Genomic DNA, 1,279 nt, shown 5'->3' with positions numbered 1-1,279 from the left:
AGAAAAATTTAATATTTTAATATAGAGTTTAGAGGATCAAAGTAAAAAGACACCATGAATGAAAGATGAGAAACAAGGAAATCAGACCCAGTTGAATTCACAGGGTATATATCATATGCAGAGCTTTCGTTTCTGTGAGGAGACACCTAATACTTTAGACACCCAAGGGAATCAGCAAATATAACATGCAAGTACTTCCTAAAAGTTGTTCCAGGAAACAACTATTTCAACACGTGACCTAACAAACTAAGACACATACGAAGAACAGGAAATTATAGATCTAAAGGGTGATATCTGAACAGTGGTGCAAATGATGAGAACAGTTAAACAGAATATACTTAATTTCTCATATGGATATAAAACTTAATGCAAATGTGAAAGTGATCTTTGAAGACTAGTATACAATATAAACTAGTAGCAATATGATTTAATTAAAATCTGAATATATATGTGCTACACGTGCTATGTATCCTTAGAAATAACACATTTACTAAAAAGATTGCATGAGATGAACTTGGATTTGAATCTTGATTTTACTACTTAGTTGTGTGATCTTATGCAAATGTGTTTACAATATTCGTGGACATATTTAGGCCCATCCATCTACAAGCATTCTTAGCACACATACAATAGGAAAATTCAACAAAATGATTTAAAAGTTCTCTAATTGGCAGGATTACATAAATGAAATTTTTCTTTTGCCTTTGGTACATTTCTTGACTTACTCAAATTTGTAATGTGAGCATTTATCACATCAATAATCAAAAATGTCATTAAATACAAGAAGAGACATTAAAAATTAAAATTAAAATTCTAGCTAAGAATCTCTTCTGCCAAAAGTCATATCTACATAATTAAGAACCTGCCATTTATACTTACCTGGCAGGGGAGATAGCATGATCACGAAGGTGGTTTTCCCAGGGCGAGGCTTATCTGTTGCACTCCGGATGTGCTGACCCCTGAGATCTCCCCAAATGTGGGAAACTCGACTGCATAATTTGTGGTAGTGTGGCACTGCGTTCGTGCTCTCCCCTACAATGAAGTAAAAAAAAATTAAAAAAAAAAAAGAACCTGCCATTTTATGTTGAGATACAACTTGGAATTTCAATATTACATCATTGGAAATATTGATACTACTGAATGTGCTATTAATTATTGGCATCACTGGAAGGCAATGTGGGATGGCTGCTGAGAACATGGGCAGTGAGTTAGACTTCCCCAGTCTATTTCCTGCTTTGTCCTTACCCTCTCACACCATGTTACCCTTGGTGAGATAGGC

At 34.6% G+C, this 1,279-nt stretch overlaps 1 non-coding gene across 1 annotated transcript; it reads left to right on the top strand.

Annotated features, from left to right (window-relative positions):
• The first annotated feature begins 871 nt into the window (after nt 1-871).
• On the top strand, nt 872-1,035 carry LOC141421909 (U1 spliceosomal RNA). Its single transcript, XR_012446599.1, has one exon. It is a non-coding gene; the product is annotated as a U1 spliceosomal RNA (small nuclear RNA).
• Nucleotides 1,036-1,279: the final 244 nt, after the last annotated feature.

This window comes from Castor canadensis, chromosome 3 (genome assembly GCF_047511655.1).
Source record: "Castor canadensis chromosome 3, mCasCan1.hap1v2, whole genome shotgun sequence".
Taxonomy (NCBI): domain Eukaryota; kingdom Metazoa; phylum Chordata; class Mammalia; order Rodentia; family Castoridae; genus Castor; species Castor canadensis.
The sequence above is the reverse complement of the archived record's forward strand: the minus strand, read 5'-3'. Positions and strand labels throughout refer to the sequence as shown.